Source organism: Garra rufa, chromosome 1 (genome assembly GCF_049309525.1).
Source record: "Garra rufa chromosome 1, GarRuf1.0, whole genome shotgun sequence".
NCBI lineage: Eukaryota > Metazoa > Chordata > Actinopteri > Cypriniformes > Cyprinidae > Garra > Garra rufa.
The window spans coordinates 65516438-65529335 of NC_133361.1; the positions used below are offsets into that span (position 1 = coordinate 65516438).

The window sequence follows — 12898 nt, forward strand, 5'->3', positions numbered from 1 at the left end:
TTATTATAAGATTGTACAATTTCTCTTTTTATTATTATTATCACTTTGAGTAATGGGAATTTGAGGTTATATTTAACTTTTGCTTTAATAGCTTGATCTGTATAAGATCTAAATGTTGTTGGGATTGATGTTTGTGCTTTGAGCAATTAAAAATGGTGTTACTTTGGATTTGTCTTTTGTTGCATTAGACCTGATGTCACTGAAAGAGGAGAGTCAAGAATTCAATGAAAAGGAAGATGATCTCCAGCATGAGAAACATGATTTCATTGCTGGAGAAAAATCATATAGTTGCTCACATACTGAAACAAAAGCACAAAAGACAGCAAAAAGAAGTGTTTTTACCTGCCAACAGTGTGGAAAAACTTTCAACAGAAAGGAATACTTTAAAGTCCACATGAGAATTCACTCTGGAGAAAGACCTTTCACCTGTCAACAGTGTGGAAAGAGTTTCTTTCGAAAAGGAAACCTTACTTTCCATATGAGAGTTCACACTGGAAAGAGACCCTTTGTCTGCCAACAGTGTGAAAAAAGATTTACTGAAAGAGGAAGTCTTAATCTTCACATGAGAATCCACTCTGGAGAAAGACCTTTCACCTGCCAACAGTGTGGAAAGAGTTTCACTCGAAAAGACAAACTTCAAAACCACATGAGAGTTCACACTGGAGAGAGGCCTTATACGCATGCTCTCAATGTGAAAGGAGTTTTGCACATAAACACGAACTTGATGCCCACATCAGATTTCACACTGGAGAAAAACCTTACACCTGCAAACTATGTGGAAAGAGCTTCGGTCGAAAAGCATGCCTTAATCAGCACACGAAAATTCACACTGGAGAAAAACCTTTTGTGTGTTCTCAATGTCCAATTGGTTTTAAAACTAAATATCACCTTGATGTCCACATGAGATCTCATACTGGAGAGAAACCTTTCACTTGTCAACAGTGTGGAAAGAGATTCACTCAAAAAACAACACTTAAAAGACACATGGAGATTCACACCGGAGAAAAGCTTTACACCTGTCAACAATGTGGAAAGAGATTCACTCATAAAACAACACTTAAAAGACATGAGTATTCACACTGGAGAAAAGCCTGATCAGAGTTTTGACGGACATTGAGTATTTCTGTAACGTGCACATTGTACACAAACATAGCGGAGTGATTAGACTCCAGTTTGTCATTGGATTAACTGATAAATTCAAATATGATATTGTAAGGCTGATGCTATTTGGCTGAACTGGAGGAGGGCCACAGCTTGAGAGCACAAAGAAATCTTACGGGAACCAACGTCGGAACTCTGTCTCATGAACCTAACTTCCTCACTTCAAGAGCACACCCCACTGAGAGAGATAGAAAGATCAGACCTGATTCCCCATATCTACTTCCCCTACCCTCTCTCCCCCTCCTTTCCTTCTGAACCAAGGACAATACAGAAAGCACCAAGAATCATTTAATTCAAACAGTGTTTACAAGAATGTAACAATTCATGTTTGGAGTCATTTGAAAGGTCTCAGTGTGTCTGGTAAAGGGGTCTCATTCTCTTAACAATGGGACAAACAACCTTAAACACTACTCTCAAGTCTTTCACACAAACTACCCCTGTATGTAAATGAGATTACCATTCCCACAGAAAATCAAAGATAAATTCTCACCTCATGCTCAGGACATGTGTTAAAGTGAAACAAGAGAACCACTCCATTTGGTAGGTTATCTGGATATTTAAGGGAAGGTGATAGAGAGTTCAGGGAATCTGTAGACAGATCTCCCGCACAATTGCTGTGTGTAGTTCTCACAATCAGGTAATACTTCTGTATCCTCTCATTTTGTATTATTGAATGCTTGTATAATAGATTAATGTTTATATATTGTTTTGAATTGAACCTTGAATTGATATTCCGATTACCTGATTAATAAATTGTTATGTTTGAATTTATCTTGATTGCTCTGAAATTATTAACTCTAGTAGATTATGTTGTATCCTTGTTACCGCATTTCTTCATCAGGTTAGTAACAGACTAAATCCAGTTGTGATTGAGCATAGGGCACACCAACTGTATATTTAGAGATCTGGCTAACAATTGGTATTAGTTCAAGTGTACTTAGACTGTAAGGGCTAAAAGGGAATTTCCGTTTAGGTCAACTGAAAGTTGTTCGACCAACCTAAATAGGGTAAGCCTAACCTCTGTTTATTGTAATATCACTTTAGTTAAGTGCACATGAGAAATCATGGCATGACCAAACCAAAACTACTATTAGAGAAGCAATGTTGGTCGGCTTATATCTATAGTAGTGGTCGTGACCTCTGGCTAGAGATAAAATTGCTTTATTCAAGTGTGTACAGATCTATGGGGACCAATCAAAGATATTTTTAGAATGAGCAAGCATAGGAGCAGCCATCTAAAGTATGGGTCAATTACCTCTGTCTAATAACCAAGACTGGTGAGTATGTGATCGTGGAATACACAAACGGCCGAATCCGAATGAACCAGTAAAGTAATTAGAGAGTTAAATCAAGAATCTTCAAACACCTACACAAACTTACTAAATTCTTAAATACCATTAAAACCTTTTCATTTTGGAGTCGGATGAATTAGAGGTAATGCATATAGGAACATGTATTTATTTTAACATTTGTTGTACTGCATAAAAGGAAAGACAGAAACAAGTGAGAATCCTTCTGCCGCGTCATTGGCTACCGTCGTTGGACCAGTGGGCGGACCTTACAATATTGTGCTTTGGCTGGTGTTGAGCCAGAGATGGACATGTTCATTTCATGTGTAACAGGTCGAAAAATTGCTTCCACTTGCTAGAATTTTTTTTCTCTCTAGCCCAGATTTTGACGTATCAGGGCCAGTTCAGAACCAAGATCTGTTCCCACTGGAAAACTGATATTGGTCACATTCAAATCAACAGCTATGCAAAAAAAATCTAAAACTAAGCACTAAGGGTTGTAGTGTGAATGTAGATGGACTGAGTGACTTGGTTGTCCTTCTAGACGTCTGAGCGTGGTGACTGTTGATGCTCTGACTCCTGCTTCAGTCCACTCATAGTGAAACTCTCCCAAGTGTTTGTATTGGCTTTGCTTGACAGTATTCTTAAGCTTGCGGTCAGTCTTCCCCATTATTGTGGTTTCAGCAAACAAGAGATATCTGGAATTTGTACTGTAGGGATGGTCATTTTATGAAACACAAATGTAAATATTTTAATATTTTGAGATACTGGATTTTTGACTTTCATGAGCTGTAAGCTCTAATCATCAAAATTAAACCAAAAAAAATTGCTGTCATAATTTCTCAGCTTGGAGCTTTGGAGAGAAAATAACGATGATTATACATTGTGTTACAATCATGGTTACAGTGTCAACTGAAATCATTTAGTTCTCTTTCTAGTTTCTGGATTTCCAAGTCCAGTTTCCTCAGTGTCTTGCGTTTAATTTCCATCTCAGGGTCCATGTCCGGCAGCTTTCTCTTGTTCACTTTGATCTTGACTTCTGCCAGCTCTATCTGTCTCTTAAGACATTAATCTATTTGACATCTTATAGGAAACATCCAATAGACGTATTTCAGATGAGCAAACTATGTCTTGCAGATGTAAATGCAGACGTCAATTAGATGAAAAGTTGCCAAGTCTTGAACTGTTCAGATTAGGGAAACGATTTAAAAAAAAACTAAATGGTTCCATTTTACTTTAGTGAGTTATTGAAATGTTTTTTTTTTATTTTTTTAATAAATTTATTTCTCTCTACTTGGTCTTTTTTTTTATATAGCATTGTAAGATTTGTCTGTTGGCATATTTTGGCACCTTTGTATAGTCTCAGCCAACACAATTTTTTCCTGCAATTTTACACTTTTAACTTGATCAAATCTAAAACTTAAGAGGTTAAGTTCATTACAGCATTGGTTTATTGATTTCAGCCTAAATGCAACCAATAAGTTCTCCAGCCATATAGTGGCAATTGATATTTTTGATATCTGAAATATGTCAATTTGAAAATATGTCCACAAATGACCAATTAAGGGCTGCTATATGAAGGATGCTTAAAGGGATAGTTCGCCCATTTAAGACATGAAGTTGTATTCAATCATTATCAGCACTATAGTGTATAAACACTGACCCCCACTGCGTTCACCTCCCTGGTCAGAGTTCTGGCCGCTGGAAGTATTTCAAGAAAGTAGTCAAGGTTAGTTTCCGGGGCCTCAAAACTGTGTGTTTTTACGTGAAAAAAATATATGCGTTTCAAAGCTTGATTAATTTACATCACAAAAAACACTCCAGACAAAAATCATACCTCAGTTTTAATCGGCACTATTTTCTTTCCATTTCCATCAAAGAAGATGAGTCTATGTTATCTGTTAATATAAAGTTTGTATTTTTAATATTTATCCATCAAATCGTCATTTTATCCACTTCCCGCGAATTGTTGTATAATTTCCCGCGAGATTGTACTGTTGTAAAATGCACATCGTGGTTAAAGGGGACATCCTCAAAAATCATACACATTGTGGTATATAAGGTCTTTTTTTTTTTAACATAATAGGGGCATTATTTGGAGTCAAAAAAACAACATAACTACTCCCAGAATTATGAGAACACTGAAGTGTCCTCATAAACCAAGCTGTCCTTATAGTGAGTAACCTGACATTTTGTCCTCATAAACCATATATTCAAGAACACACACACACACACACACACACACACACACACTTCCCCTCTCACCCCAGCTACCAGCTTTTAGCTGACAGCATATATATACACACATACATAAAGGGCTGTATGTTAACTTTCTGTACATAGCACTGGTGCTAACTTATTCATTTCGTTTTCAGATGGAAAATTGTTATTCACGGGGCCATTGACGGCAGATTCAGCAGATTGGTCACATTTTTTGGAAGCTTCAGACAACAATAAAAGCAGCACTGTCTTGAAGAAGATTGTTAAAGATGTCGACCAGTATGGTGTGCCGTCAAGAGTCTGCTGCGACCAAAGTGGAGAGAACAATAGGGTTTATCTATTCATGGAGGTTTTTCGAGGATCTGCCAGGAAAATGCTTTGACGGGAAGGAGCACCCATAATCAGCGTAGTGCTCATTTCGTCACCTATTTTTTTTATTCAGTCTAAGTCTTAAGGTGCGTTCACACCGGACGCGAATGAAGCGGCAAGCGCGAGTGATTTACATGTTAAGTCAATGCAAAGACGCGAATAGCCATCCTGCGGCGCGAAACGCGCGAATGAGGACTTTTGTAGAAACAGGAATAAAAGGGATCTTGCTAGGAATAAAGTGAGTGAAGAGGTCGGACAATCTGGTTAGTTTTAAAAAACGCTCTTTACCCAATTTGACCTACATATACATACATATTGAGACTACAAGCAAGCTAAAGCTGGCAAATTGAGCTCATTCACCTATTTTACAACTACTTTCCCGCTGACGAGTGGCAGAAGCCCCTCCCTTGACGCGAATTCGCGTCTGTTGTGAAAAAAATGTCACACGCGAATGACGCGAGTAAACTCAAATGTTCAAGCGTTCAACTACGTGCAAGCCGCGTCCGGTGTGAACGGCCCATTATTCTTGTGCCAAATTTCCTTGTTAGTTTTAGTCATATTTAGTCATTCACATATCTTTTTTTGTAAGTCAAGTTTTAGTCGACTAAAAGTCTCGTCATTTTAGCCTAGTTTTAGTCAAAAGAAAACTCAAGGTATCTTAGTCAAGTTATAGTCGACTAAAAGTCTTTTAATTTTAGTCTAGTTTTAGTCAAAAAAGAACTCAATATATTTTAGTCTAGGTTTAGTCAAAAATTGTAGTCTTTTTTTAAAATAACACATTATTACTGAGATTATTACTGATACACATTTCAGTAAAAAAAGTGTTTCACATATCTCAAACATTGGTTAAATGTCAGAATTACCTTTGCTCTGCAGTTAAGCCATTCAAACCAATTAAAATTTTGCTGATTATATCTTTTATTTTATGCCTGTGATAGTTATGAGTGAAACATCAAATCATTATTGTCTATCAGACAACCATTTCGAGGACTAAGGTGAATTACATGTATTTACTCATCAGATATTTACATATTTTGGAGCAAAAAAAATATACTTGCACTATTACGGTGTGTTCACACGGGGCGTTAGCGTCAACACTTAATGGAAGGCATGACTGACGTTTATGGTCGTAGCAGCGTCAGCCAATGAAATGCTGCTCTTGAACAGGATGAACGTGATTGGCTGCCGCCTCGCCACTGTATTTGCATAGAGCGATCTGATTGACTTCTGCCGTGAGCAACGCTAGTGAAGCGCCGCCGACGGATCCACAATTCTTTTCGGCAACGCTTGACGTCACCCATTCAAAAACAATGGTTGACGCTTACACCCCGTGTGAACACACCGTTACACACCTCGGGTCTCTAGCGACCCTATACACAAAAATGAATCAGAAAACAGACATCATTTTATATTTAATTAGTTTTTTTTTATTTATTGTTCATAACGAATAGATTGAGGAATACTAAGAAAGCTGATGCCAAATTTAAAAAAAAAATGAAGAAGGGAGAGGGTATGTAGTAAACGACTTCCCGAGGTATGCATTTAAAGGTTAAAGTCCCCCTGAAATCAAAATTAAAGTTTTTTGGCTTTTAGTATGAATATATTAGCCTTAAGATTATCTATAAGCTAGTGTGCTTCAAAACAACAACAAAATTCGTGTTTACAAGATATGGGCATTCAAAACTTACAGTCTCGTCACTTCCGCCAATATGAATCAACGATTTTGATGATATCACCGTGCACTTCAGTTTCTCATCAAACGTTCTGTCCAATCAAATGCTCTCTAGAGTCCGTAGTGTCCCGCCCCTACATCATATGCACGATCGGCATGTATTAAACTACACAGCCTCAGTATGATTATGATCACTATTTTGTTTTAGAAACAGTTTCATATTGAATCTATGGGGTAATTTATTAGTCTGTGGCTGTCATAAGCTTACAAATGCGGCTTTACCGAGCTCAACGGCTCTGGCCCGAGCAGATATAAATGGAACGCTATTGGCTATTCAAAATAAGTGGGCGGGGCTGGGCGATATGTTTTTGTTTCAGTTAAAAGTACGTCACCACATAGAATAACGCTGCTTGTTTCAAGGCACTTCAGTGGACCTTTAAGCATTAGTCGACTAATCATACATTGATTTAAAAAATATTTAAATCATAATAATGAGCCTTTAATTGGCTATATAGCATAGCACACCGGCAGAAGTAATGATTATGAATGTGTCAGGAAAATAGAGCAAAGGAGACTGCATTAACATTTCAATAATTTATTGATAAACCAGAGCTTTCTCTTTTTTTAAAAGCTTAAAATATAAAGTTGGCAACACTGACTCGTCATCTCCGCAGTAGTTGATGCGTCTGTGCATGTTTCATACAGATTATATAATCTGAGAATATTTGTTATGTTTGAATTGGTGCATTTGAAAGTAGACATTTAACTTTCAATACATATATTTTTAATGTCTGAGAGGCAAGTATCCACAGAGTGACTCATTGAAGTTCACAGAGATGGCAGAAAACGCATCCTGTTTGCTTTCATTATTTTACCAAAGCACAATGTTTGGTTGCTATTCTGAGTGCACACAAATACACATAGATTCTTTTGATTCAAAAGATGTTTTTGATACTTTTATTTGTATGTCCAAAAATGAGGGAGTATTTTAAACACGCTACTATTTTGCTTCCACACTCCGTATAGACAATTAAATAGTGCACATATTTCTAGGTGAGCAGTAGGGCTGCACAATATATTGAATAAATATTGTCATCGAGATATCAGTATACGCGATATTGGTATTGCAGTGAGTTGCGACAAGTGACATTTAATTTATCTGCCAAACATTTTTGCGCTGCATGCATAGTTTGTATTCATATGACCAAACAGATAGGGGCTTATTATCTTTATACCCGCCTCCCAAGTAGGTGCTTTAATGCTATTGGCTAGAGCGGGTGAATAGGTGAACCTGGTGGCTCAGAGCAGAGAATGAAAAAAAAAATATGGCAGGAGTACAGACAAGCGAGGAAAATGACAGCAGCGATGAATTGGTCCCAACAAAAAAACTGCACGTCTGAAATATGGCGATATTTTGGCTTCAAACGAGAAGATGTGTCACAAACACAGGTACTGTGTAAGTCGTGCCGAAAAACTGTGGTCACGTCGAGAGGAAATACAACTAATCTCCACAGTCATCTGGAACACAACCACATGGAGCTATATGAAGACTACCGAACATGTAAGGCCACATCTACCAAAACTGCTAACAAAAAGCCAAGTAACAATAAAGAAGTTTAACAAGCAACCATCGACCAAAGTTTTACAACGCCTTACGGAAAAACGTCGAAACGCCACAAGGAATTAACTGATGCTATTGTTACGGGTCCCGGCCGCGGAACTCGTAGGCAGATTAAAAGTGCCTGAATTATCAGGAGAAACAAAATCACATTAAAACGTCAGTGTCTTTCCTCAAGCGCAGCTTAGTAGCGTCTCTTTATTAACATTCATATTGCAGCAAAAACGTCCTAACAAATCATGTTTCATGTAATCAAACAAACAGTTTTGTTCCCTTCTTTTGTATAGTTCTTTTACAACAATAAAGTCTTCAAATACTTATACACTCTGTGCACTTTTATATACACATATACCCATTATACCTGCTGTATGTTTATCAGTATGATACAAAAAATGCACTTTAAATTCTTTCAGTCAGACATCTTTCTCATTTTTCTCTGTAAATACCTTCATATATAACAATTTACCATTGAATTACTAAACTCAATTGATACAATCATGCGTCTGTTATTTGTATCATTTAAATTGTAACGGTTACACGTGACACCAATCACCAATGTTACTCTCATAAACTTTATACATTACTCTAACACATATTCATTTACGTTTTCTAAAGTCATTTTATGTTTAATTATCACGTACTGAGATAAATAGATATTATTTATTGGGGAGACAGTTGTAACAAACGTAACTCAGACCAACTGTCATTTTACCGGTACTTTCATCTGAATGACTTTACTCAATTCACTACCGTAAACAAGCTATTCACTTTCAAACACATAGGAAATGTGTACTTGCATGTATTTACATTCATGACAACAAACATATTCAATTTTTATGAAACATACCTGAATTATCAGGAGAAACAAAATCACATTAAAACGTCAGTGTCTTTCCTCAAGCGCAGCTTAGTAGCGTCTGAGGTAAACACAACGTGCATCGCCATGGTAACCCACAGCGCGTGCTTTCTCCAATGCTGATGATATTTTGTTTTAAACACAGACGTTAGTAGTGACAATTAATAAATGACTTTTCACAGTATAATTATATAAATAAATATATACATTAATAACAAAACAAACATTACAATTGTGGATACACAATGGTGTATCACACACTCCCCGACAAAGAAAGATGGCTCCTGCCAGCATATTCTTTCACTATAACACCTCTTTTATCTTTAATCTTCTAGTACCCTATTGTCATAGGAGGTACCCAAAATGGAAATGTGACTTGTGGCATAAGGGGGGAATAAGGTGGACTAATGTAAGGTGTAATGTGGTAAGGTGTAATTTGGTAGGATGGTAACCCCCAATGTGGTGTCTGATTCATCTCGTAAGTCTCTAAACTGTTTACTGTCGGGTATGACTGAATTGCTGGCTGACCTAGCATTTCATAAGTTAACCTAGGTGTGGGTCTTCTGTCACGTGTGGATCTTCGGACTTGGCTTGTTTGGTCAGTTTCCTCTGAACTCAAGGTAGGTATTTCGAGAACCTCTTGCTTAGGTGTGTCACCTTCATCTATCTCACTACATTCTCCATCAACCTGTTCCTCTTCTTTTTCAGATTGTCCTGCCAGTGTTTCTGCCCATGTCACTTGTCTTTCACAGGTAAGTTCATTCTCATCAGGAAGATTACAGGTAAGTCTCTCATTTTCTGTAGGTTGTTCTCCCCAAATCTCTGTCCGTTTTCTTGGTCTTTCTCTTTCAGGTTGTTCACGCAAAGGATCACAGGTATGTTTCTTGTTCTCTCTAGGTTGTGGTCTCAGGGTCTTCGTCCACTGTCTTTGCCTTTCTCTTTCAGGTTGCATATGGTATCGTTGTCGTGGAGGATCACAGGTAAGTTCCTGGGTTGGTTGGTTAATAGTAAGTCTTTGGTTGTTCTCTTGGGTGTCTCGTATCCTTAGCCAATAGTAGTTCTCATCATCCTGCTCATCACTATCAGACTCACAGGGTGATCCGGTCTCATTTTGCGGTCTTGTTTGATTTCTTTTGGTTCTGTGCTTAGATGTTTCCTCTGGGATCTCTACTGGTAAGTCATTAACCTGATGCAGCAGTTTCCTGTGCAGAACTCTCGATTTTGAGCTGTCCGTCTCTGCGACCACTCTGTAGATTGGTCCATCATTTATTTGCTCCTTGACAACGTACACAGTTTGCTCCCAATATGATCTCAATTTTCCTGGTCCACCTCTTTCGTTTAGGTTTCTCACGAGTACTCTGTCACCAGGCTGAAGAACAACTCCTCTGGACTTCCTATCATAGTACAATTTTCCTCTGGCACTTGAGTTCTTACTGTTTTCTGACGCGATTCTGTAAGCTTCTGCCATTCGCTTTGCCCACTGTTTAGCATATCCTTTTGGATCGTTACTTTTCTCTCTGTTAGTCACTTTGAACACAAGATCAATGGGTAATCGTGGATGTCGTCCATAGAGTAGGTAAAACGGTGAGTATCCTGTCGCTTCATGTCGTGTGCAATTGTATGCATGCACAATCTGTGGTAAATGTTCCTTCCATTTTTCCTTTTCCTTCTCTGCCAGTGTTCTCATCATCTGGAGTAGTGTTCTGTTAAACCTCAAACCGGGGAATGAAGTCATTGAAGATTCTTTCTGCTGCTGTTCTTCCAGACTTATTTTTAGTCGCATATGCCTGGGCAAATCTTGTAAAATGATCCACTAGAACTAGTATATATTCATAACCCCCTCTGCTACGTTCCAAATACAGATAGTCTATTGACACTAATTCAAATGGGGAGCTAGTACTTATACTACCCATCGGAGCTCTCTCGTGTATCGCAGGCTTCTTCTGTTTGATGCAAGGACATTTTCGTGTAACATATGTCTCAATGTCTTTCTTCATGAATGGCCAAAAGAATCGGTCTCTTGCAAGGTTCAATACTCTCTCTACTCCCACATGACCCATGTCATCATGTAAGTGCTGGAATACTCTCTGCTTGTATTGAGCTGGTAGGACAAATTGACGTCGTTGCTCAGTTCTCCTGTACAATAGTCCATCATCCAGGTGTAGTCTTGACCATTCGTGCATTAGTTTCTTTACAGGTCCACTGGCTCTGTGCCTCATGTCATTAGTGATGCTTGCATTGGACTCTTTCATCCTAATAATCTCACCAATAGCTGGGTCCAGTCTCTGTGCCTTCCGCAGTTCATCATGACTTAGATTTTCTAAGACTTCACCAGCATCGCTCTCCAGTTGTTCTTCCTGAGCCTGGTTAAGAGCAGCGACCCAAGCAACATCTTTTTGTTCGGCAGCCTTCGTGCCTTCCCATGTGGTTTTGACAATGTCACTAGACAACTCTTCTGTGCACTCTGTGATGTACTGGTTGATGTCCAGTGGGCACCGGGAAAGAATGTCCGCATCCACATTCATCTTCCCAGGTCTGTACTTGATATCAAACCTGAAGTCTGACAGTTCCCCAACCCATCTATACCCCACAGCGTTAAGTTTGGCAGTACTCATTATGTAGGTCAGAGGGTTGTTGTCTGTATAAACTGTGAAGTGCTGGGCATAAAATAGGTAGTCCCGAAACTTTTCACAGATTGCCCACTTCAGTGCAAGGAATTCAAGTTTGCCTGAATGGAGTCTGTAATTCCTCTCTGCCGGTGTCAGTGTCCTTGACCCATATCCGATGACTCTCATTTTGCCATCTTGCCGTTGATAAAGTACAGCTCCAAGTCCCTTTTCTGAGGCATCTGTATGAAGTGTGTAAGGCAAGTCAAAATCAGGATACGCAAGGATAGGTGGAGTAGTCAAAGCTTCAACTAGTCTGCACAGTATTTTTTGATGTTCTTCCTTCCACTCAATAGGTGTTCGTGATGGTAGTTGAACATTCTTTTTTCCATCTGCCTTGGATTTTGTTTTGATAGTCTCTGTCCCTCGTTTCACTTGCAAAAGATCATATATCGGCTTGGCAATGCGAGAGAAATCCTGAACATAAGATCTATAGTAACTGAGAAATCCCAACATCCTCCGGACTTCTCCAACTGTGGTAGGTTTCTTTGCTTTCAAGGCTTGTACAGCATCCAAATCTTTAGGGTCTATCCTGACTCCTTCGGCACTGACCAGTCGCCCAACGTATCGCACTTCTTTTTTGAACATTTCGCACTTGGACGGTCTTAGCTTAACTCCATGTCTCTGTACAACTTGCAACACCTTCCGCAGTCCTTCCACATGTTCTTCAAAAGTTTTCGCATAGCACAATATATCATCGAGGTACGGGATACAACATTCATCACGTAGGGAGTCCAGCATCTCTTCCATACTTCGTTGAAAGGCAGCAGGTGCATTAGTTAAGCCAAACGGGATTCGCACCCACTCATAAAGGCCCCAAGGAGTAATGAAAGCAGTCAGATGTCGTGATCCCTCTGCAATAAAGCCTTGGTGATAAGCTTTCCCTTGATCTAAGATCGAGAACCAGCTATACCCTCCCAATGTATCAGTGAGGTCTTGAATACAAGGCAAGGGATGCCTATCAGGAACAGTTTTCTTGTTAAGTAGTCTATAATCAACACAGAGTCGAAGTGTTCCATTCTTCTTTCTGACACAGACTACCGGTGC

General features: G+C 38.8%; 1 pseudogene; it reads left to right on the forward strand.

Moving 5' to 3' along the window:
- Positions 1-199: 199 nt before the first annotated feature.
- LOC141318658 (uncharacterized) overlaps positions 200-12898 on the forward strand; it is a 530387-nt pseudogene continuing 517688 nt past the window's right edge.